Here is a 25,921-nt window from a genome sequence, read left to right on the forward strand (position 1 = left end):
AAGCCAAAAGCCACAGAATTCTACATCCAAATAGATCTTGGCTTTGACTACTACTTCGTTAAATTTCTAAGAGAGGAAAACTATAACAAGGCCCTGCACGAGGGCCCTTGGTTCGTAGGTAACCCGTTTCTTACGGTAAGAAAGTGGGAGCCAAGATTTTTGGCTTCAAAGGCTTCGCTTACTTACTCTGCCGTCTGGGCAAGACTACCGGAACTTGTTAGTAATCTCTATTTGTAAAACAATTCTGGAGAAAACAAAATAACATAAACAGAAATGTAAACGAAATAATAAAAACCAATTCGAGCCCAATGAATTTACAGTGTTTCCTTAAGGAATTTAATCCTCTCCTAGTACCCAAGGTTATGGATTATTTCCTCCCAGGATAGAACGAATTACACACTGGTGTAGTGGTACTTCAAACCCCAGTGTTTCAGCAAACACAAAGTTCGGTAGTAAATCACACTTACTGTTGTTTTCTTTGAAGTTAAAATATGCAGAAGAAAGGAGAAGAACTCAGAAAATTCGTATGAAAATTTTGAGTAGAATAGTCTTGTATTTATAGCCAAAGTTGGGCTGAAATCTGAAGAGGTGCAACTCTTTAGAATGGTTGTTTTTTGTAAAACGGCCACAACATAAATGTCATAACATAAATGGCTTTTTACTCAACAATAAAGAAGGAAAATTGAAGGGTAGTTCATTTTCTGTTACAAAAATAGAAAATTAAAAAATTGGATAACTGAATTGGATTTAATATTAGTATTTATTTAATATTAATATTCTGTTATTAAAACAAAACTTTAATAACATTTCTGTTAATATTTACTATTAACAAATAAATTTGGTCCAAAAATAATCAATCGATCGATCATTTGACCAAATCCAAATCCAAATCCGAAGCCGAAGCCGAAGCCGAATTCGAGCCAAGCCGAGCCGAGCGAGCGAGCGAGCGACGACGGCGGCGGCGCGAGGCTTGCCTTCTTCTCAACTCTTTATGAGCTAGAAGAAGAACAATTGCTTATATACCCATCAAAAACCTTTTCCTCTTCCAATATGGGACAATGTTTCTTCATCGGGGGGGGGGGGGAACCTTAAATTTTCACTTAAAAATTTCACTTTCCTCCATTTCTCATTCACCCCATTTTAAGCATTAATAGCTTAAAATCCAACAATCCCCCACATGAATGGGGAATGGCTATATCACGGAAGTATGCATGAAAAACTATGTGATTCGCAAGCAAGGATTAATTGCATCTGGATAAGTAGGTTTCCCTTTGAACTTTTCGTAGTGAACTTATGTCGGATATACTCGGTCAATCGGTAGATTTGATATCTTTGAACCATCGAACTTTGGTGTATACCTAGACAACCATAAGTCATATAACCAACCCTTAACCGTCTTTGGTTCTCATTGTTGTGTTCGTTTCAGCCATGAACACCGCCTGGTTTCATAAGTGCGTAGAAAACTGGCCTTACAAAGTTCTCCTTGAAGCGGCTAACACTTCACACTTACATAGGTGATTCCTAAACGTGTCATCCCGTAGATACACTATTTGATATACCCCGTATCAAATTTAGAAATCATTAAAAAGCCTTAATGCTTTATCAATTGTATTGAACATTGTCTCATCACGAGAATGGACCAAAAGTTTAGTTGACAATGTTGAACCGTCATTAATGACTTTGTTTGATCTCCTTGAACCTTAGATCTTGGGATCTCCAGTCTTCTAGGTAGAGTTACCACCACTATGACTTGTTCTCGGCCACAGTCCCATTCCCCTTGATGATTTCTCAACTACCTCTCTTGTTAGGCCTTTTGTAAGTGGATCCGACACATTATCACTTGACTTTACATAATCAATCGTGATAATTCCTCTAGAGAGTAATTGCCTAATAGTTTTATGTCTTCGTCGTGTATGACAAGATTTACCGTTATACATAACGTTCCCAGTCCTTCCAATTGCCGCTTGACTATCGCAATGTATGCATATTGGTGCCAACGGTTTGGGCCAAAAGGGAATATCTTTCAAGAAATTCCAGAGCCATTCAGCTTCTCCACCGGCTTTATCTAAAGCTATGAATTCAGCCTCCATTGTAGAGCGGGCAATACAAGTTTATTTGGACGACTTCCAAGATACCGTTCCTCCACCAATAGTGAATACACATCCACTTGTGGACTTGGAATCAGTTGATCCGGTGATCCAATTTGCATCACAGTATCCCTCAATGACCGCAGGATATTTACTGTAGTGCAAAGCAAAGTCCTGGGTATGTACTAAATACCCCAAAACTCGTTTCATGGGCCATCTAATGAGATTGACCTGGATTGCTCGTATATCGACTCAATTTACTTATAGCACAAGCTATATCTGGTCGTGTACAATTCATGATGTACATTAAGCAACCTAACACACGAGCATAATCCAATTGTGATATGCTTTGGCCTTTGTTCTTTGCTAATGCAAGATTCACGTCAATTGGAGTATTTGCAACTTTAAAGCCCAAGTGCTTGAATTTTTCAAGTACCGTCTTAATATAATGAGATTGTGACAATGCCAGACCTTGAGAAGTCTTATGGATCTTAATTCCCAGAATTAAATCAGCAACTCCCAAGTCTTTCATATCAAACTTGCAGTTAGCATGCGCTTAGTCGCATTTATGTTGGCAATGTCATTACTCATTATTAGCATATCATCCACATAAAAGCAAACAATGACTATGTGATTTGGAACATTTTTAATGTATATACATTTATCACATTCATTTATTTTAAAACCATTTGACAACATTGTTTGGTCAAATTTCACATGCCATTATTTGGGTGCTTGTAATTTTAGTCCGTAAAGGGACTTAACAAGTCTACATACCTTCTTTTCTTTACCTGGAACCACAAACCCTTCAGGTTGTTCCATGAATATTTCTTCCTCCAACGATCCATTTAAGAAGGATGTCTTAACATCCATTTGATGATTTCAAGACCATAAACTGCAGCTAACACTACTAACGTTCGTATGGATGTAATTCTTGTAACTGGAGAGTATGTATCGAAATAGTCAAGGCCTTCTCGTTGTCTATAACCTTTGACCACAAGTCTTGCCTTAAATTTGTCAGTAGTCCCATCATCTTTCATTTTCCTCTTAAAGATCCATTTAGAACCCAACGGTTTATTTCCAGGAGGAAGATCAACCAATTCCCATGTATGGTTGTTCAGTATGGATTCTATTTCACTATTGACTGCCTCTTTCCAAAATAATGATTCCGAAGAAGACATAGCTTCTTTAAATGTTTGAGGCTCATTTTCCAATAAGAAAGTCACAAAATCTGGTCCAAATGAAGTAGACGTTCTTTGACGTTTACTACGTCTTGGATCCTCCTGGTTAAGTGTACTTTCTTTTGTTTCTTCCCGAGGTCGTTTAGATCCTTCACCAATCGACTCACATTCCTTTTTATACGGATATATATTTTCAAAGAACTCAGCATTATCTGATTCTATAATCGTATTATTATGAATGTCGGGATTTTTTGATTTGTGAACTAGAAATCGATATGCTTTACTATTAGTCGCATATCCTATGAAAACACAATCAACAGTTTTCGGTCCTATTTTTACCCTTTTGGGTTGAGCAACTTGCACTTTTGCCAAATACCCCACACTTTAAAATAATTCAAGTTGGGCTTCCTTCCTTTCCATTTTTCATATGGAATGGATTGTGTTTTGCTATGGGGTACTCGATTTAGTATTCGGCTAGCCGTAAGAATGGCTTCCCCCCACAAGTTCTGTGGCAAACCAGAACTTATCAATAATGCGTTCATCATCTCCTTTAATAAACGATTATTTCTTTGTGCAATCCCATTGGATTGGGGCGTGTAAGGGACCGTTGTTTGATGAATAATTCCATATTCTAAACATATTTGTTCAAAAGGAGATTCATATTCACCACCCCTATCACTTCTTATCATTTTTATTTTCTTGTTAAGTTGCGTTTCAACTTCATTTTTGTATTGCTTGGATGCGTCTATTGCTTCATCTTTACTATTAAGTAAGTAAACATAGCAATATCGAGTACTATTGTCAATAAAAGTTATGAAATACTTCTTTCCACCGCGAGATGGTATTGATTTCATATCGCAAATATCTGTGTGAATTAAGTCTAAAGGATCTGAATTCCTTTCAACTGGCTTATAAGGATGATTAACATCCTTAGATTCCATACATATTTGACATTTTGATTTGTCGCATTCAAATTTAGGCAATACTTCCAAATTAATCATTTTCCGCAAGGTTTTATAATTAACATGACCCAAACGTATATGCCATAATTCATTTGACTCAAGTAAGTAACACGAAGCTGAAATTTTATTATTATTTTCAACAACCATTACATTCAGCTTGAAAAGGCCCTCGGTGAGGTAACCTTTTCCTACAAATATCTCGTTCTTACTTATTACAACATTATCGGATACAAATACACATATAAAACCATTCTTAACAAGAAGTCCAACAAAGACTAAATTCTTCCTAATCTCGGGAACATGAAGGACGTAGTTTAAAGTCACCACTTTGCCGGAAGTCATTTTGAGAAATATCTTCCCACATCCTTCAATCTTGGCCTTTGCAGCATTTCCCATAGAAAGCGTCTCATCGGGTCCAACAGGAGCATAAGTAGCAAAAGCTTCTCTAACATCACAAACATGGCAAGTGGCTCCAAAATCAATCCACCACTCTTTAGGATTGCCCACCAAGCTGCATTCGGAAAGCATGACACATAAGTCATCAACATCATCATTCTTTTCAACCGTGTTTGCTTGACCCTTCTTCTTGTCTTTCTTCGGAGCACGACACTCCGTAGATTTGTGTCCGACTTTTTCACAGTTGTGGCAATTTCCACTAAACCACTTCTTGCTTGGGTTGTATTTCGGTCCAGAAGCCTTCTTCCTCTTTTTGTTCTCTTCAACAATATTTGCCCCCATTATTGTTGAGTTTCCACGGCCTCTCTTTTCAGCAGCTTTGTTGTCCTCTTCGATTCTCAACCGAACAATGAGATCTTCAAGGGACATCTCCTTGCGTTTGTGTTTCAAGTAGTTTTTGAAGTCCTTCCACAAAGGAGGCAACTTCTCAATCATCACCGCTACTTGGAATGCTTCATTGATGACAAGACCTTCAATGAAATTTTTGTTAGTAAAAATACTAAGATTACTACTTTCAACATCAGTATTAATTTGATTTATACCTTCAGCAAGGAGATCGTGAATAATCACTTGCGATTCCTGGACTTGGGTAATAACAGACTTGCTATCTACCAATTTGTAGTCCAAAAACTTTGCAGCAACGAACTTTTTCAACCCGGCATCTTCGGTTTTGTATTTTTTTTCAACCGCAGTCCACAGTTCTTTTGACGTTTCTACGCCACTGTAGACGTTATACAAAGCACCCTCCAGCCCGCTTATAATATAATTCTTGCACAAAAAATCTGAATGCTTCCACGCCTCAATCACAAAAAAGCGTTCAATTTCGGGAGTTTCATCGGACAGCACAGGAAAATCTTCCTTGATGAACTTCTGGAGACTTAGAGTAGTCAAATAGAAGAACATCTTTTGCTGCCAGTGCTTGAAATCAATCCCGAAAATTTTCCGGGTTTCTCCGCCGGTGCCAATGCTGCCAGTGTTGTTCGGCTCGTTGAGGCATTGACAGTCACCATTGGAACAGCTTGGTTCACATTATCATTAGTCATTTCTGTAAAAGAATGACACAAACGTTAAAATCACGTAGATTTTAATCTCCAATAGAGTACAAACCACAAAGGTTTTACTCTCCAGAAACAGTGAGAACAAATACAGAAAATATATTAAATTCCTTAAGCTTGTTAGTAATCTGTATTTGTAAAACAATTCTGGAGAAAACAAAATAACATAAACAGAAATGTAAACGAAATAACAAAAACCAATTCGAGCCCACTGAATTCACAGTGTTTCCTTAAGAAATTTAATCCCCTCCTAGTACCCAAGGTTATGGATTATTTCCTCCCAAGATAGAACGAATTATACACTGGTGTAATGGTACTTCAAACCCCAGTGTTTCAGCGAACACAGAGTTCGGTAGAAAATCACACTTACTGTTGCTTTTTTTGAAGTTAAAATATGCAGAAGAAAGGAGAAGAACTTAAAAAATTCGTATGGAAATTTTGAGCAGAATAGTCTTGTATTTATAGCCAAGTTGGGCTGAAATCTGAAGAGGTGCAACTCTTCAGAATGGCTATTTTTCAAAACGGCCACAGCATAAATGTCATAACATAAATGTCTTTTTACTTTCCGTTACAAAAATAGAAAACTGAAAAATTGGATTTAATATTAATATTCTGTCATTAAAACAAAAATTTAATAACATTTCTGTTAATATTTACTATTAACAAACAAAATTTGGTCCAAAAATTAATCAATCGATCATTTGACCGAATCCGAAGCCGAAGCCGAGCGAGCGACGACGGCGCGAGGCTTGCCTTCTTCTCAACTCTTTATGAGCTAGAAGAAGAGCAATTGCTTATATACCCATCAAAAATCTTTTCCTCTTCCAATATGGGACAATGTTCCTTCATCAAGGGGGAAACTTAAAATTTTACTTAAAATTTTTATTTTCCCTCCATTTCCCATTCACCCCATTTTAAGCATTAATAGCTTAAAAACCCAACAGAACTACCCATGGAGTTCTACGATTATGAAATACTCCATAAAATAGGAGAAAACTTTGGACAACTAGTACGCATTGACGCTTGCACTCGTCTACCCTAAGAGGCAAATATGCAAGACTCTGCGTATTGGTTCTAATTGAGAAACCTCTTAAGACCCACATTGTGATAGGAAAACACCTCCAACAAATAACCTACGAGTGTTTCAATGTTCTTTGTACAAATTGTGGGATGTTAGGGCACATCCACAAGAACTACCCCAGTAATAAAACCTCATGCAACACCAGCAGCCAGGAAGGCACAAGCACATGCAAAGAAATAAACTTCATAATTAGCAAAGTCGACCAATGGACTATTACATGTCGTCAGAGAAAACAAAGGAAAACTGGAGGAGCCACAGGGAAAGAGGGAAAGGGAATTCAAACGGGGGAGGATACCCTCGGTAAGATTCCGGCAAGCAACCCAACACCAAGGACAAAGACAGAAGAGAGACAAACTCAATACAACAAACAAAAGGCTAATACAGGCAAAGGAAAATGTGTTTACCCAATAGGCAATAAACTAAACCCTAATGAGACCTCTAATTAATCAACCCTAGCATTAAATGCTACCTCGGCAAACCCTAATGTCAAATCCTTAAGTCAAAATTTAATTTGTATAACCAACAGACAAGTGAGGGAAATAGGGCTATAGGGGGGATTAACCAAAAACAACTTCAAACGATCCCTAGTACAGAGCACCCCCATAACTTTATTAACCCTCAACCTGGATCAATAACTCCGAATAACAGCCCAATCACAAACCAATTGAATACCCTAGGCGACGACATACTTCTAATACCACATGACCATGCACTGGGTTATATGATGGATAAAAACTCCCTCTCTAAATAAACTCCAAACCAAAATTCTCACGTCTCTATGGAGGTAGAAACCTACTCCTAACCCCTATAGCTGCCCATAAGGTTTTTAATGCTAATAAGATACCCCCTCCCATCAGGGACAACATCAACTTATAAAACTCTTTTAGTTCCCTAATTGATTTACCTAGACAAATCAAATAGACAACATCCCCTCCATAAGTCACGTAGTCATTAATAACCTAGATCAGTCTATGACGAGACCAAAAAATACACCCTCAAACCATGATACCACTGTGGTGGAGGGTAACAGATATATATCATCTTCCTCACAAGAACTAAGTCTCACAAAAAATATCACTAACCTAGCAAACTCCCTAAATCAAAACAATACCAAGTTTACCAACGTACTACAACAGGAGACAACAAAGGCCACGAAGGAATGTATGGACAAGAGACAACCATTACCGAAACAACCCCATAAGGATGCCCACCCCCCACACCACTAGTATATCCCAGTCGAGTAAGGACAACATCCAATAAAAATATTAGAATGAATCTTATAATCTGGAATCGCAGGGGAGCAGGGAATGCTGATTTCAGAAGGAACTTTAGATCAATGATAGACTATCACAGGCCTAGTATTGTTGTTCTACTAGAAACCAAGCTTGTTGACTATCACAATCTCATGCACGACTTTGGCTTCACTAGTCTAATCGAGAAGCCGGAATATGGCAACTCTGGTGGTATTGTGCTCATGTGGAATAATGAAGATGCAAACGTCGACCAAATTGGAGGCACTGATCAGGAAATACATGATGTGGTAAAGGTAAATAAGTCCCCTCAATGCGGCTATGTTCTATTATATATTCTAGTTGCTTACTTGAAGAAAGAATGATACTCTGGGAAAACCTAAAAATAGTAGCGGATAATTTTAAAGGTCCTTGGCTAGTAATGGGCGACTTTAATAAGGTTACAAAAGCATCAGAAAAATTTGGCGGTCTAGCAGTCAGTAATAATAGGATAACAAAGTTTCTAGACTGTATAGACCGCTCTAGATTGCTAGACCTAGGGTTTAAAGATCCAAAATATACCTGGACTAATAAAAGAAAAAAAGGCCAAAACACTCATTACGGAAAAGACTAGATAGATGCATGGCTAATGTAGAATAGATTATTATTTTTCGGGATGCGAATGTTAACCATTTAACAAGAATTCACTCCAACCACTGTCCTATTAAGCTAGAACTCCACAAGGAGAATTGCTAAAGATAATAAAATTTTCAGAATTGAATCCATGTGGACAATGCACCCTACTTTTAGAAACCTAGTCCAAGAATCCTGGTCAAACCAAATTAATATCCTGGAGGCTATAGACAACTTCAACAAGAATGTTCTTGTTTGGAGCGAGAATACCTTTGGTAATATTTTTTATAAAAAGAATAAAATAATGGCTAGAGTAGAAGGAATACAAAGATCTCCCAAGTATACCAACCACTAGCCAATTCCTGATCAACCAAGAAGCAAAACTTCTAGAAGAGCTTAAGAACACACTAAAGCTAGAAGAGAATTTTTGGAAACTAAAATTAAGAATTCAATGGATCCAAGAAAGCGAAGCCAATACAAAAAAATTTCACATATCCACTATGCAAAGAAGGAGAAAGAACAGAATCTTTAGCCCAAGGGACGAGGCGGGGAACTGGTATCACTACCAAAAAGATATCAATTTCATAATTACTAACTACTATAAAAATCTCTACTGCTCGAAACATAATTTATCTTATTGGAAGAATATTTATATGTCATATAATGCCACTATAGAGGAAAGTGACAGACCTCCCTTGTCAGAATCCCTGCAATAGAAGAAATCAAAGGAGCTCTCGATTCTTTCGAACCATTTAAATCCCCAGGCCGGATGGCCTACATCATTTTTTCTACCAAATTTTTGAAAGAAACTAATAAACAACTAGTGGATTTCTGCAAGGAAACCTTCATCAACAAAAAAATCCCAGAAGAATTAAACTTATATCTGCCTCATCCCTAAGTGCCAGAATGCTGAAACTATCAGACAATTTCGACCAATTAGTCTGTGCCTACAAAATTATAGTCAACAGAATTAAGCCTCTCTTGCTCAAAATGATCCACCCATCGCAAACTAGTTTTATAAAGGTAGAAGGGCCTCTGACAATGCAATAATCGTACACGAGGTCCTCACTCACTATAAGGCCATAAAAGGCAAAAAAGCAAAAATGTTGGTTAAAATTGACCTTGATAAAGCCTTCGACAAACTTGAATGGTATTTTGTTAGATTCCCTAAAGATTTAATTGATTTAATCATGTCTTGTATCTAAACCACTAGTACTTCCATCCTCATTAATCGTTCTAGAACTGAGTTCTTTAACCCCGCTCCGAGGATAAGATAAGGAGACCCATTATCTCCCTACATCTTTATTATTTTCCTAGAAATGCTATCTAGACTCATCCATCATGATGTCCCGATAAAAATAACAACCAAAGGTCCCCCCCCCCCCCCTTATCCCATCTCTTCTTCGCCGATGACCTCATTTTCCTTATGGAAGCCAACCAAAAAAGCTGCAATGCACTCATTGACACCCTCAACAAATGTTGTGTTGTTTCTGGCCAATCCATCAACTTCAATAAGTCCAGTGTTACTTTCTCTAATAATATTTCGGAAGCCAATAAAACATGCTCAGTAATTGTCTTGCTATGAAGCACACTAACAACCGAGGTAAATACCTAGGATTCCCTTTGATAACTAAAAAGCCTACAAAAAAGGACTTCAAATTTTTACTTGACAGGATCAAGAATAGGCTAAAAGGTTGGAAGACTCCTCTCCTTAGTATATCGGCAAGAATTGTGCTCATTAAATCAACTCTAGCGGCTATCCCCAACCATGTTATGCAGCTATCCAACTTGCCCAGCACCACCCAAAATTCTATTGACTCCATCCAAAAGAAATTCCTTTGGGGTAGCATCGAAAAAAAGAACAAATGTCATCTAGTGGGGGTAGGATAGGGTAACTAGACCAAAGAAAAATGAGGGGCTAGGACTATATAGGACCAACTGGAAGAACTCCTCTTTCCATGCATCCCTATCCTGGCATTACAAAAAAGAAAAGGATAATCTTTGAGCACAAGTTCTCTCTTCAAAGTATGAAAATACCAAGATTGCCAATAAGGTAAGCCGTAATTATAACGCAATCTCCCATATTAGGGGTTCCAAAATATGTAGGAATGGCACAAAATGAGTGGTTGGCGATGGGAAACAAATTAATCTTTGGCAAGATCCGTGGATTAACCAACTAAGCCCACTTAGACAACATATAGAGGGGCCACTGATGCAACATGAGATAGAAAAAAAAACTACGATCCATTATTACAAATGGAAGCTTCGATCTTAATAGACTATCTATCCATATCCCTAGTTATATTACCCAGAAAATACACAGTACCTATATTCCTCAAGTACACGTGGGTAATGACACCTTCTCTTGGAGTTCAAAAGGCGACAACTACTTCTCTACAAAGTCTGTCTACAAGATTCTTGCTGAATCGGCAAACCACTCTCCGGATGAAAAAGATTACGATTGGATGTGGAAAACTAATACCCTTAATAAACTAAAAATCTTCATATGGACTGTGGCTCTTAATAGATTACCCACAAAAAGTCTGTTATATCGAAGAAACATTTGCCCTGACGATACATGCAGTATCTGTGGCATGGGAAGGGAAGACATGGAACGCGCGTTTTTCCGATGCACTCTTTCTAGTTAGTCATGGAACCAACTGAAGATCCATCATACCTATCCCCAGCGAGTTGGAAATAGCGAGACAATGTTCTACTGCTAAAAGGACAACTTAGTTCCAAAACACTCTATAAAAGCTATATCAAATGATCAGACTTGCTCCCCTTCTTGCTGTGGTACATATGGACCCGGCGCAATGGGAAGGTCTTTCGAGAAAATACCCCCAGCCCTAACATTAATCACCCTATCAATAGTACTATGGAATATACATCTTGTGCAAAACCAAGCTAAATAAACCTCCCAAGTCCTTAATTTATGTCAAATGGGAGCCCCCAGATGAAAATTTCTATAAGCTCAATATTGACAGCTCATGCATGGGAAATCCTGGCGGGGGGAATAGGAGGAGTCTTTCGGAATAGTAATAAAAATTGGATCCTGGGGTTCAACATGGGGGTCACACACGCAACTAATATGTATATGGAGACCCTAGCTATCTTTCATGGAATCAGTATTGCTTTGGACAGAAACCTACTCCCCTTACAAATAGAAACTGATTGTAAAGATTTGATCATTAAGTATGCTCGCTAACAAGGATGGACCACTTCAAAACTTAATTGATGATTGCAGGAAATCTATTAACTAAGGTGGATAGCCCAACCTTGAAGCAGACATTTTTGGTATCCCCATGTACTACACCTCCCCCCGCCCCCCTCGCTTTTGCTTTATCTACTTTTGAAAGAGACAGAATAGACACTATGTTGCCTAGGCTAGTCTCTAGTTGTAATAACTCTTAGTACACTGTTTTAAATAAAAGTCTTCTTAACCAAAAAAAATTATCCCATGAAAGCCAAACCGAATTATATCAAATATAGCAAACCTTCAGCACAATAGCCATTAATGAAGCAAATATTACAGAAAGTTTTTTTACTTCTTTAGCTGATAAATACCAATGCAAGTAAAATTATTGTTAACAAATTCAAAACATTACTAGATAACTAAACCCACAAAGTTTCTAGGTTATAAGAATGAGAGAAACTAACCGAGAAGATAGGATTTCACAAATCTGCGCACTGATGCCCGCCATCGTCAACCACTATTTGCTACCATCGTCAACCACCATTTGTCATCGTCAGTCAATAGGTGAGTGGAAGAGAAAGTAGAGAGGAAAAAGATAGAGATAAAGAGAGAGGGAGAGAGAGAGTCGCGTAAAGAAATTGGGGAAATAGGGATCTATTCTCTAATTTATAATTAGGGTTTGTGACTGCCGGGGTCGTAAAGTATTAAATATATTTTTTTGTTTAAATTTTATATTCCCGACAGACGTAGTCAATTAATTTGGTCAACATATTTTTTGACTTTTCACTTTGCGATTGAATCGGTCACAAATGTGAAGGCGAAAATTCCCGCGTTGTTTTCCCACTATTTAGTCGAATTAGTAGTCGATATTATTTTAGAAAAATAAGTAATAAAATAACAATCATTTTCCAACTACTGCAATCGCAAATTTCAGTCAAAAATTAATATATATTTTTCTAGTAGTGTGTCCAACTGCTCCACTTAAAGATCTAGATTAGTTGCTATGCTGAAAATTATTCAAATAAATGTTATTTGGACATCATGTGAATTTTTTTTTTATCAAAATCAATACATTTTTTCTGTTTGAAGTATTTTACCATCTATCGAGCTTTATATATGACGAGCTTGTCATTTCCATCTTTCTTGAGTTTAAAGACCCACTTTCACCTAAGTGGGTTACGTGCCATTTTTCTGTAGATTCTATCTCTTCTTGCATGTCTTTCATCCATCGGTTCCAGTTTTTTCTGAATGGTTAAAACCTCTTAAGACTTTCTGGCTGCCCCTCATCACTGATAAGGACAAACTATATGGAAGGGTACTTGCATAAATCTACCCTTAGCCTTTCTGATCTCCTTAGAGGTTAAAGTTGTTCTTCTGCCTGAGTAGGATACTCCACTTGCTCGACATTATCATCAACTTGTTCCCCTTGCTCAACAACCTCATTAGGTTGCTTTCCCTGCACGATAACCTCCTCGATCGTACTTTCTATACTTGTGGAATTGTTAGAAGTAGAAGTAAATGCGACAAAGTTCTGGAGTATACTATTCTTTTTCTTGGCCTTCTTAGACTGATCATTAACAGTTTCAACTTCACTTTTCGGAAGATTACTTCTCTTCTTCTGATGACCTTATTCTTAAAAAGATAGAAATATATTTATATTAAGTTGCTCATTACAATAGTTAAGCATCTACAAAGAATATATATTACAACGATTGCGTACTAATTAAAGCAGCTTAGTACAAAAGGACCCCTTGTTCTCTCTCTTTCTCTCTCTTACTCTGTTTCTTTGTTTCTTCCATATTCTTATTCAATTGGGTAAAGCACCCATTATCAGTTCACTGTATCGTATTGGTCTAGGCTTCCGTCGAAATTTAAAGACGCGTTCGTGTTCCCTGCTGTGTGTATACTTTAGAAGAATTAGTGCATTGATTCAATCCCATACGTCTAAACTCTCTGTATTTTCTATCGATAAACTTGAATTGGGTGTTGTTCGTGCTCGGCCCAGATTGAAACCCTAGTGCCGACTGAAGAATGTTTAAGAATCTTGAGTTCGTCAATCGTGAGTTCGTCAAGAAAATTAGCTGATACAATTTTGTTTGGTGTTCAACTGGTTTCCCTCTCTATCATCGGTTTATGATGTGATCACCGTTTTCCGGTTACAGGATTTCCCTTGAAATTGCTGGGAGGTTTAGAAGGTTGACAATTGGTTTAGTTTGAAATTAAGGGTTCTTGTTCAACTTCAGAGAATCAAAAAGGACGGTCATTTTCTTTATCATCTTGAAGAAGATAAGAATCACTCTACAATTGGATTACACCCCTCTTTGCTCAGTTTCTTCAGTGCCATACAAATTTTCGACTGCAGTCATTTTCAGGATTCTTGTTCAACATCAAAGAATCAAAAAGGACGGCCATTTTATCCATCATCTTTAAGAAGACAAGAATCACTCTGCGATTGGATTACACTCCCTCCTTGCTTAGTTTCTTCACTGTCATTCAAATTTTCAATTGTAGCCAGCTTGTTGCAATCCACCGCGGCCAGATTTCCATTAACTTCAAGGACTGCAATCCAGGTTCTATTGTTTCTCTCTTGTTTTGATATTTTAATAGTTTGATATTTTAGCGTAATTATATCTCTTTGCCTGCCTATATTTTTCTTGAATCTTTAGTTAATATATGCCCTACCATTGTCAAATTAATTGCATTTGTGATAGCTTTGCCTACTTGATTATATTGTTATCTACCTGTTTACATCTTTATTTTGAATCTTTATTTCTTATATCCCCTAGTAGTTCTGCTCTACTTTTGCATATTTTCTTTTTGAACATTAGTTGTAGATTATAGCCCCCTTTGGCTCATTTATTGTATTACTTCACCTATTTTTCTGTCCTTTAATTGTACATTATTAGTTTCCTTTAGTTCCTTTATTTTATTGGTCCCCCTGTTTTTCTGACCTTTAGTTGTAGATTATAGTTCCCATTAGTTCTTTTGTTTTATTTCTTTCACCTGTTTTGCGGCCTTTAGTTGTTGCTTGAGGTCTTGTCCTCGAGGGTGTCAGCACGGGGAGGGGGGTAAGGAGGGTAAGGGGTAGGGGGTAAGAGGGCTAAGGGGCTACTAGGCTAAGAGTGGGGTCTTGGAACATAGGAACTTTGACTAAAAAATCAATAGAGTTAGCGAAGATTCTCAAGAAAAGGAAGATTAACATAGCTTGTGTACAGGAGACTAGGCGGGTAGGAGATAAGGCGCAGGATGTAGACAGATTAAAACTATGGTATTCTGGGAGGGTGGGGGGCCGGAACGAGTTAGTTATCTTGGTTGATAAGGACCTCCGTGAACTAGAGGTGGAGGTTAGGAGAGTGAATGACAGGCTGATGACTATTAAGCTAGTTGTTGGAGGTTTTACTTTGAACATAATCAGTGCGTACGCACCCCAAGCAAGCTTGGATGAGGAAGTCAAGAGGTGTTTCTGGGAGGATTTGGATGAGATGGTGTGTGGTATCCCGCATACCGAGAAGCTTTTCATAGGAGGAGATTTCAATAGCCGCATTGGAGCGACATCTGGGGATATGATGATATGCATGGTGGCTTTGGTTTTTGAGATAAAAACGGAGGAGGAACATTTGTTCTGAACTTTACTAAAGCATTTGTTTTGGTTATAAAAAACTCAAGTTTCCCGAAGAAGAGGGAGAACTTGGTCACCTTCCGGAGTTCGGTGGCCGAGACTCAGATTGATTATTTACTCTGTAGGAAAGTCTGGTAGAGGTCTTTGAACGGATTGCAAGGTCATCCCGAGTGAGAACCTTGGTCATGGATCTTGAGATCCCGAGGAAGAGGGCGATGTATAACCAATATAGGATCAAGTGGGGAGCCTTGACGGAAGCTAAAGCGCAGGAGTTGTAGGTCAAGCTGTTGACTATTGGGGCTTGGAGAAGTGATGGGGACGCAAGCGCTATGTGGACCACGACTACGCAGTGCATTAGGGAAGCCGCAAGAGAGGTATTAGGGGTCTCAAAGGGTTACTCTAGTAGTCACAAGGGAGACTGGTGGTGGAATGGAGAGGTGTAAGGAAAGTGGAAACTAAGAAAGCAGTGTATCTGAAGCTAGTGGAGAGATTAGACGAGGAGGAGAAGAGGAGGACGAATAGGGATTATTATAAGTTGGCTAAGAAAGAGGCAAAGCTAGCAGTTATGACAGCCAAGACTGCATTTTTTAGTCGTTTGTATGAGGAACTCCGGGGCCGAGGTGGGGATAAAAGGTTGTTAAGGTTAGCCAAGGTGCGTGACTTGGATCAACTGAAGTGCGTCAAGGACGAAGAAGGTAGAGTTTTGTTGGATGAGGGGCTTATCCGTCAGAGATGGCAGACCTACTTCTATAGTCTCTTGAACGAGGAGGAGGACAGGAGCATTGTATTGGGTGATTAGGAACTCTCCGGGAGTCGTTGCGACCTTGGGTATTGTAGGCGGATTAGAGTTGATGAAGTTGAGGGGGCTATGCGTAAGATGAGCAGGGGCAAAGCGACTGGGCCAGATCAAATCCCGGTGGAGTTTTGGAAGAGTGCGAGCAAAGCAGGCTTGGAGTGGCTCACTAGGTTATTTAATGTTATTTTTATAACAAAAAAGTTGCTCCAAGAGTGGATGTGGAGCACGGTGGCTCCTGTATACAAGAACAAGGGTGATATCCAAATTTGCAATAACCATCAGGGTATCAAGCTACTTAGCCATACTATGAAAGTCTGGAGAGAGCGGTAGAGCTTAGGGTGAGGAGGAGTGTGTCTATTTTCGAGAACCAGCTCGGGTTTATGCCGGGCGTTCGACTACAGAAGCCATCTACCTTATTAGGAGATTGGTGGAGCAGTATAGGGAGAGAAAGAAGGACCGCATATAGTGATCATCGACTTAGAAAAGGCTTACGATAAAGTTCCGAGATAGGTTTTGTGGAGATATTTGGAGGCTAGAGGTGTACATGTTGCCTACGTTAGGTTGATTAAGGACATGTATGATGGAGCAAAGACCCGAGTGAGGATGGTGGATGGGGACTCGGACCATTTTCCGGTTATGATGGGGTTGCATGAGGGGTCGACACTTAGCCCTTTTTTGTTTGCTCTGGCGATGGACGTACTGACGCACCACATCCAAGGGGAGGTGCCATGGTGCATGCTGTATATTTGTAGATGATATTTTATTGATTGATGAGACGTGGATGGTGTGTGCGCGCAATTAGAGGCATGGAGGCAGATCTTGGAGTCTAAAGATTTCAAGTTGAGTAGGACCAAGACAGAATACTTAGAGTGTATGTTTAGTGGCGAGACTCAAGGAGGGAAGGGGGTGAGGCTGGATTCGCAGGTCATCCCTAGGAGAGGATGTTTTAAGTAACTTGGTCTATTAATTAGGGGGATGAGGAGATTGATGAAAATATCGCGCTTCGTATTGGGCGGGATGGATGAAATGGAGACTCACTTCCGGTGTTTTGTGTGATAAGAAGGTGCCATCGAAACTTAAAGGTAAGCTCTAAAGAGTAGTGGTCAGACCAACGATGTTGTATGGGGCTGAGTGTTGGCCAGTCAAGATCGCTCATGTACAGAAGAGGAAGGTAGCAGAGATGAGGATGTTGAGATGGATGTGTGGGCACACCAGGTTAGATAGGATCAGAAATGAAGTTATTCATGACAAGGTGGGTGTGGACCCTATTGAGGACAAGATGCGGGAAGCGCGGCTTGGGTTGTTTGGTCATGTGAGGAGGAGGAGCACAGATGCCCCGGTGAGGAGGTGTGAAAGGTTGACATTGGAGGGCCTACGGAGAGGTAGAGGTAGGCCAAAGAAGAGGTGGGGAGAGGTGATTAGGCAAGATATGACGCAGCTTCAGCTGACCGAGGACATACCCTTGATAGGAAGCTATGGAGGTCGTGGATTAGGGTAGTAGAGTAGGTAGTCTAGGGTGTTCATAACAGTTTTATTGGCACCCAGTCTCGCTTTCTGTTGGTAGTAGGTTTTTATGACGAACTGTTATTTTCTTTCATTGTTGATCACCCCGCTATCTTGTTGTTTTTATTCTGCTTTTATATGGCTTTTTGGTATTGTCCTTTCTTGTCTATATTTTCATTAATGTGGTGTTTATGCTTTCCTGAGCCGAGGCTCCATTGGAAACAACATCTCTATCCTCACAAGGTAGGGTAGGTATGCATACACAATACCCTCCCCAAATCCCACGGTATGAGATAATACTGGGTATGTTGTTGATCATCCTTCAACATCATTACAAGCACGTCAAAATACTTGTTAAGCATTTCCACGCCATTTAGCTTATCTTCCAACAGAATGACTTCTTGATCCTCAATTGTAGTAATCCAGGTAATTCTCTTGAGGCTCTTTAGCATGTGACCTCGCGTCATAAGACGTCGAGATGACTCCTTAACACCTATGTTACGTTTTGGTGAGCCATCCTACGTGTTATTAGTAATCCCCAAATCCAAATAGTCAAAGTAAATAATTGACTCATAGCACTATATTTGACAAGTAATACATTTCTGAGGTTTTTACCCACATCGTGTTTGGAGCACCTACAGGAAAATAAAGTGATTTATGTTATAGTAATGGAAGCAATCATCTCTAGTAATTGCCGGTGCCCTTTCGCAATAACACTATATAAATAATGAGAAAAAGCTTTCGCTCCCTACATAAAATATCTTGTTTTCCTATGAGAGGAAAGTCAAGTTTGTTTGACTCTAAATCTTTCGCCAGAACTTTAACATGAAACTAAAGAATTCCACGTGGTACATTCAAATGATATTTAATTTAAATATTATCTATATTTATTAAAAGCACGAAGGCCTTTAGCGAAATGTCGTTAGTCTTTTTTACCCTTAAAAAATAAAATTCACACTAGATAAAATAGTCATGTAATTGTTTTCCTTATAACTAGGAGTATGAAATCAAATAAAATTTTAGCTATTAAATATTTTTCTTATTTTAACCGTGTAAGAATCCTAACCTGCACGTACATTCATACCTAACTTTCTTTATTATAATTTCCTTATATTTAAGTTTTGCACGTACCCTTAATAGAAACAAGTTATATAAAAGAAATTTGTTTTCGAGGGACTCATTGTTTCAATGGTATTTGATGGAGTTGCCTCCGTTTATTATATGAACTTTTGCGCATCTCCGCCGAGTGAACCCAAGGTGATTTGCTAGAGCATGATGATCCATATAGTATTCACTATTTGGGGATGGAGACTTACTTTCGTTCATCAGATAGGTACTAAACCTGTTCTTTGCATATTTTTGTTATCCAATTTATGAAATTCTTTTTCAATTGCTCTATACATTTTACTTGCTTGTTGTTGCAAACGACATGTCTTTCGGTTGCTTGGCAATGCTCCAGTCGAATTCACACACCTAAGATCAAGATAAGGACTTGCAAAATAACTTTTTTTGATTTTCTATCTTGTAGTTTTTTTTTATCGATACCAAAATAAAATTGTAATATGCAATATTTTTATTTAGGTTTCAAATCTATAAAGGCGGGCTTTATATGTATATTAAAATTAATTTCTCTTGCTTTAAAAATATTTTTTAGATTGATTCAGTACTTGTCTATTTTTTTGTTGCAGTGACATTACTTCATGTATGATCTTCACTAAGTTATTTTTATATCCATTTGTTCTACACATTATAATGCTATTTTTTACAAAATCTCTAATTAATGGAGAAATAATATTTCTGCCAAGTGCCAACTTATGAGGTTTGCTTAGAGTTTCCATTGGTTAAGTAAATTAAAATTCGTACATGTAAATATCGCAATAGGATCTCATCTGTTTCCCCTGGGGACAGTTTATATTCATCCTTTTAGGCCAAACTTCTATTGTAGTTTTTATTTTTTTCAAGAAATATTTTTGATTGTAGTCTTTAATTTAATTTTTATGTATAAATTAAATAAACCACTATTCAGAAGCTCAATTATATCTTTACTTGAATGGCACAATTTCTTCAACTTTTGAATATTTGTAAAGTATTATAGGATTATATATTTCGTTTTGATTAAATAAGTATATTTGTTGATGAGTGATAAATTTGGTATAATTTGTTGCGCAGTAAGTTCGAACGAGGGTGAGCCGATATTGATCCACATGAACTTGGTTACAGCAACATGTAGTTTCTAATACGATAATCTTTTTTTCGATTACTAACAGAAACTGAGATCACTTTAAAACAGCCTTCTTTTTGACATGTATATTAATGACTTGACATCTATATAAACTAAACTCGATAATTGTCTTCTTTTAATTGGCATTATTAATCATAAATATAATCCTATTGCTAGAATGACATACAAGCGAGGATGCTTGATAAATTATAAATGTCTTATATCCGTCGTGTCTAGAAGAGTAGAGAGATATTCGTTCTTTTTAAAAAAAATATATATATATTTATATCGAGGGTCTATTGGAAACAACCTCTCTATCCTCACAAGGTAGGGTAAGATCTGCGTCAAACTACCCTCCCCAGACCCCGCGGTGTGAGATAATACTGGGTATGTTGTTGTTGTTGTTATTTTTGTTTTTATAAATCAAATATATTATTTAATAATATTTTATATAATTTTTAATTTTATCTAATCATTGATCTGGAGTAGCACGAAATCCCAACATGAATTGTTAATCTTTTTATCCTTTAAAATAAATTTCACATTGGATAAAATTATTATTATTATTATTTATTTCCTTATTTGACCAACTTTTATATCCTTTAAAAGATTAAATTCTGCTAAAACCATATAAGGTAAACTTGTAACTAGATTTAGCTAAACTAATATATTTGAAACTTCTAAATTTTAATTTTGTTTTCCTATAATTTAAAAAACAAAATCGTACCATCAGGAAGTCTTGAAATTTCAAAGTTGGCAGAGTCCATCCATCGTTCGCTTTTTTTACCCTTGTAAAATAGAATTTATACTAGACAAAACAATTATTTGATTATTCTCCTAGCTAATATTTAGGAGTTTTAAATTAAATCAGATTTATTACTTATTAAATTTTTCTTTATTTGAATTGAGTAAGAAGTCCTTATAATTAGGACTTTAAAATCATTGAAGTTTACGTTATATAAATTTTATATTTAAAGTATAATTAAGTAACACCAAATCTTTTTCCGTATGATTTTTCTACAATTGAATATTTTATAGTACAGAAGAGATTGTACAATTGTGCTAAATTTTAGGTGAACAATTATGATGTAAATAAAATAAAAATAAAGCTTAAAGAAAGAGGAGATTTACTTTAACCTTTATCGCAAATCAGTAATTAACATATAAATGCTATGAGTAGTCTATGTAATATTGGTCCACTGATTATTAGTTTTATTCTTCGATCATTAATTTACTTAGATATAAATATTAATATAGATGTTAAACATAATTGGAAAAAATAATAACAAAAATATTTAATAATAACAAGAGAAAGAGAGAAAGAAAAGTAATTGATAAAAGTCATTTACTAACACTACGATAAACATAAAATGCAAAAGTTCGATTTTTTATCATTTGACAAGAGAACTTTTGGGATAAAAATATATTTAGAATTAATTATTTAATTTATGGTAGGAGCAAATATTAATAATTTGAATCCCAAAAAGCGAATTATCGCTTTTAGAAATTAAGTATTTGAATTAAAAGAAATCAGAATATAAAATAAAATCAGTTACAATATTAATAATTAAATTAGTTGAAATGCAAACTTTAAGAAATAAGGATTAAATCGTAGATGATAAAATGTATTCATAAAGAAAAGTCAGGTGAGACACAATTTACTATATTTGTATATCATATTATAAGATATGTATCATTACCAATAATATACAACTGATTTAACTTAATTCATCATCTATGCATGTTAAGAAGATATTGAATATAATTATTATGTTAGTGCTAGAAAAATTATTTTCATCATTTAAACAAATATTATATTTTATTTTAACGTTAATGAATATATTTTTATTTGATAGACACCATATACATGTGCAACGCACGTATACTAAAACTAGTTAGTGTAAAAGTGTAATGAAGTTCTATCACGCGGTACTATTCACATGGCATTTATAAGATATTGAATTAGTTACTAAAAGATACTATGAATTAATGTCTATTGATAAACACAATTTGAACATATTTCTTTCTCCAATTTGAACAGAATAATAGATTAGTAAGCCACTCGGATTCCGCACTATATATGTAGTTGAACAAACTAAACAGTAGTAGAACAATGTCAAGAACAATGTAAGTTGGAGCATTAATCTGCCACACAACTAGAGTCCCTCGTGCGTTCTGACAATGGATTTTAAGAATGTTAGTAAACTGTATTTGTAAACTAATTCTGAAAAAAACAAAGCAGAATAATAGATATATATAAACAGAAAATGTAAAGAGATAGAAATTAATTCGAGCCCACTGAATTCACAGTGTTTCCTTAAGGAATTTAATCCCCTCCTAGTACTCAAGGTTATGGATTATTTCCTCCCATAATAGAACGAATTACACACTGGTGTAGTGGTACTTAAAACCCCAGTGTTTCAGCGAACACAAAGTTCGGTAGCAAATCACACTTACTATTGCTTTGTTTGATGTTAAAACTATGCAGAAGAAGGAGGAGAAACTCAGAAAATCGTATGGAAATTCTAAGCAGAATAACCTTGTATTTATAGCCAAAGTTGGGCTGGAATCTGAAGAGGTGCAACTCTTCAGAATGGCTATTTATGCAAAACGGCCACAGTATAAATGCCATAACATAAATAGCTATTTACTCACCAATAAAGAGGGAAAATTGAAGGGTAGTTAATTTTTTGTTACAAAAACAGAAAACTGAAATTTGGATAACTGAATTGGATTTAATATTAATATTTATTTTAATATTAATATTCTGTTATTAAAACAAATATTTAATAACATTTCTGTTAATATTTGACTATTAACAAATAAATTTGGTCCAAAAATTAATCAATCGATCATTTGACCAAATCTGGAGCCGAAGCCAGAGCCGAGCCGAGCGACGACGGCGGCGGCGCGAGGCTTGCCTTCTTCTCAACTCTTTATGAGCTAGAAGAAGAGCAATTGTTTATATACACATCAAAAACCTTTTCCTCTTCCAATATGGACAATGTCCCTTTGCCAAGGGGGTAAAATTTAAAATTTCACTAAAAAATTTCATTTTCTTCCGTTTCTTATTCACCCTCTTTTAAGTATTTAATATAATTAAATATATAAAACCCAACAAAGAACCCCATCAAAAACTACAGTCACTATATATATTCTGTATGCACTACTAACCTTTGGTTTGCTGCTTATTCTCCTCATCAGCTCTTCATGTAGAAGCGGTAATTTAGCTCTCTTTCCTCTGCGAAACTCCATATGCCAACCTTCAAATGTAATAAACAATCTTTCTTACATAAAAACCTATGGAGATGACCTTGAATTAGCTTTGGCCGGAGCAGCAACGGAGGACAAGACGGTAATAGTTACTGTTATAAATAAAGCATACGTAGAGGGAGATAAGCCGATGCTGGATATTTTCTTGGATGGTTTTTGGCTTGGAGAAAGCACTGGGGAGTTAATCAAACACCTGTTGATAGTTGCGATTGATCAGACGTCGTACAGAGGGTGTAAGTTTTTGGGGCTCCATTGCTACAAGCTCCAAACCGGCGGTGTTGATGTCGTCGGAGAGAAACTGTACATGTCTGAAGATTTTATCAAAATGATGTGGAGAAGAACTTTAATTTGTTCTTAGGTGATGTTCTTAAGCGAGGTTACAACTTCATCTTCACGGTACGTTCATATTACATTGGAAATTGGAAGGCTTTTAGGTTGAAAACCAGACCATGAATTTACAGGATTTAAGTTTGTATACGGCAAAATCGGAGGGTCCAATTTCCCGTCTTTTAAGCATTTCGGAAGGTCGACTCAAAGCCTCGAGGCTGCAAAGATGCGCTCGAGTTTTCTTCCTCGGGGCCCATCGGCACCCGGCCTTGGGAGTATATCGATCGGGGCTAAGGCTGAAATAGGAGTTCCCAAGACACAGCTAAAATCTGTCGCGGCTAAGTCTGTCAAAAGCATAGCCAGGCTATTCTGAGCCCTACTCGAGGCGTTAGTTCAGTCGTCCCATCTCCACACCTTTACAGCTAATGTGTGCCTTACCGTATAAACTTCTTCCCTTCTATATAAAGGGAATTTTCACTATTTTGTAGAGGATGGATGTTGCTCCAAAAGGCTCTATATGAAATATATGATAACTCTCTCTCTTTCTCTCTAAGATACTCTCTCGACACTGTTGGTTCTATCCGATTATTTTCATACTTGTTCCATTTTCATGGCTTGTTTATTGCCTATCATTGGCTATAAAGAGCCTCATTTAATATTATTGCATCTGTTAGCCCTTCCCCGATAGCTCGAGCCCGAGCTCGAAATTCGACCTCGAGGCCCCAAATCGACCAGCTCGAGGCCCCGAACGGCTATCTCTCGGTTCGATTACTACTTTATTTTAGCTCGCGTCTCACGCTCAAACTACACACTCACAGCATCAACTGCTCCACCACTAACATAAAAATAGGTCACGTATTTTTAGAGTTCCATTAACAAATTTAATTGTTATTACCATTTCACGGTAAACAAAGTTATACGTGTAACTTTTTATTTTTTTGCTAATTAGTAGTACTTGAAATTATTAACACAATCCCATATGCATTCATTACAGGTATTATTCATTCAAAACTATATTTGTCAGACTCCATTAATTAGCTGACTACTTCTTTAATTTGGTGCTGACCAGGACACTAATGTATTATGGCTAAGAAATCCATTCCCAAATTAGTTGAGCCTGAACAAATTAAGGCGACCAATGTTCTGACGCAAACCCTATTAACACAGGATTCTACATGATCAGATCAAACAACAAATCCATAGCATTGTTCCGATACTTGGGGCTTAAAGTGAGGTTCTTAGACACTATTTATTTTAGCGGGTTCTGTCAAAATAGTAAGGATGTTAGGGCCGTTGTGACTGTTCATTCCAACTGTTGCCGGGGAATTAGTGCCAAAATGGCTGATTTGATAGCAGTGATTCATGATTGGAAGAGGTTTATGAGTGCCACTACAAATGAGACGACATTGACGTTTCAATGGACGCCTCATGATCATAATTGTCACAATTCCTGGCGAAAATGATCAACTTTTTTATGATTTTCTTCTGAGAATTTAACAATTATGATTACAAATTATGGTCAAATTCAGTCTTTTGATTTTGTAGCTAGGCAGTGTATCATTGTTTGTGATTAGTGCATAATAAGAAGAAATATTTTTCACATACTATTTGTCTAAGTACTTGCAATAGTTTAATGTCACGTTTGCTTCTTCACATACTATTTGTCTAAGTACTTCCATTTCTACTGGAATACCGCTTGTAAGATCCTCTGCTTCATGACTTCATCTTTCTTTTCCCATTTTGGTAATTTCTTTATTTGGTTTAATTTTTAATTGTTTGAAAGGGAGACTCAAAAAGTTTCTAAAATGCATCTTCAGACTGGTTTACTAGCTTTGCATGTTCATAGTTTAACAAAAACACACCCCACGCCTATCTGTTTTATCATGAGCCACCGACCCAAAGGAAGAAATGAGAGATTTTCCTATTAGTTAATTTTCTTTGTTTGGTTTAGTTTTTGAAATGAGATATTATAAAAGTTCTTAGAACGCACGTATATAGACTGCTTTACTAGCTTTGCTTGTCCTTAGTTTAACAGAAATATATCTCATGCATATCTATTTTATTATGGATGACCAGCCACCAAAAAGAATAAGAAACGAGATCTTCCAAATAGTGTCAAATCATCTCCTCCACGGTACTCTCATTTTCTCATCTGAACGCATATTATATGGTTCTGAAAGTTATAGCACAGAACTTAAAAGGTTTGGCTCCAATGCATTTCAATTCCACAAGTTATAGATATAGGTAACAAAGGAAGCAAATTTCAGTTATGATCAGGGGAAGAATATTTTTCCTTTTATAA

At 36.9% G+C, this 25,921-nt stretch overlaps 1 pseudogene; it reads left to right on the forward strand.

Moving 5' to 3' along the window:
• Positions 1-16,367: 16,367 nt before the first annotated feature.
• LOC109216521 lies at positions 16,368-25,082 on the forward strand (annotated as a pseudogene).
• Positions 25,083-25,921: the final 839 nt, after the last annotated feature.

The sequence above is a fragment of the Nicotiana attenuata genome, unplaced genomic scaffold (assembly GCF_001879085.1).
Source record: "Nicotiana attenuata strain UT unplaced genomic scaffold, NIATTr2, whole genome shotgun sequence".
NCBI lineage: Eukaryota > Viridiplantae > Streptophyta > Magnoliopsida > Solanales > Solanaceae > Nicotiana > Nicotiana attenuata.